Here is a 1,421-nt window from a genome sequence, read left to right as displayed (position 1 = left end):
TGCAGTGAAATATTGTTTGGGTAATTTATGAAAAGAAAGTTGTTGATATTTTCCCAAACTGCTATACCATCTTAAAGATTTTGTTAACGTTGCTGATCACTAGCTGAGAAGCTCTTTCTCCAGGATGTCGTATATTATAGAAAACAAATACAGGACTACAATGTCGAACTATGGACTAAATCATTTATCAGTTCTTTCCATATTGCGATTTAACAAAGGACTTACAGTGCGATGACTAAATAAAGGAATTTGCAGCACAAATATGCAGAAAGGTTACTTTATAATTTATATAACATAACCATTCATACTTAACATATATTATATATATCTACATCACTACAGAAAACAGTATTTTTTTGACAAAATGGCAATTGGTTGAGTAATTTGGTAGGGCCCCTAAACAGTATTAGCCCAGGGCCCCACAAATTCAAGAACCGCCCCTGGTTAAACAAAATACTTAAAACACTTCTATCAGGTAGAAACAAAATTAAAGCTTTTAACACATATGCCATACCGGTACTTACTTACTCCTTCGGGATAATTCGTTGGTCTGATACTGATTTAGACTCACTTAATAGGCTAACTAGAACTAAGTGCTACAAGTACAACATGCACCACATACACTCTGCTGCTGAAAGGTTTACAATCAAAAAAGACAGTTAGGTGGAAGAGGAATAATTGATATTAAAAATCTACATTACAAATAGATTATTAATTTGCGGTCATATTTTAGAGCAAGAAGTGCTGATAGTTCGTTACATAATTCAATCTGTGTCATTTCAGCCTCTGGTACATCACTAAACCTTAATGATGTAGATTTTAATCCTGAGGACAAAATTATGAAAGAAAAATTAAAAATTGAAATGTGGAAATCAAAAGTGCTTCATTGAAAATACCTGAACCAACAACAGCAGGAACATGTAGATACAGAAGCTTCTAATATGTGGTTAAAAAAAGGAAACATATTCTCAGAAACTGAGGGATTCATGATAGCAATTCAGGACAAAATAATAAAAACAAAAAACTATGAAAAATATATTATTAAAAATCCCACAATTTCATCAGACACATGCCGAGCATGCAACACATCTCGCGAAACAATTGACCACATCACTGGGGGTTGCTCATTTTTAGCTAGCCGACAATACCTCGACAGGCATAATAATGTTGCTAAACAGATACACTCGCTGTTAGCCAAAAAGTTTAAACTCATAGATCAGATAGAGCCCTACTACAAATACAAACCACAAAATGTGTTAGAAAACCACTTAGCCAAGTTATATTGGGATAGAGACGTAATTACAGATAAAACAGTTAATCATAACAGACCTGATATCACACTGACCATCAAAGACACTAAAACGACCTACCTAATAGATGTTGCTGTACCAAACACTGAAAATCTTAAACAAAAACATATT

The sequence above is a fragment of the Agrilus planipennis genome, unplaced genomic scaffold, assembly GCF_000699045.2.
Source record: "Agrilus planipennis isolate EAB-ADULT unplaced genomic scaffold, Apla_2.0 scaffold231, whole genome shotgun sequence".
NCBI lineage: Eukaryota > Metazoa > Arthropoda > Insecta > Coleoptera > Buprestidae > Agrilus > Agrilus planipennis.
The sequence above is the reverse complement of the archived record's forward strand: the minus strand, read 5'-3'. Positions refer to the sequence as shown.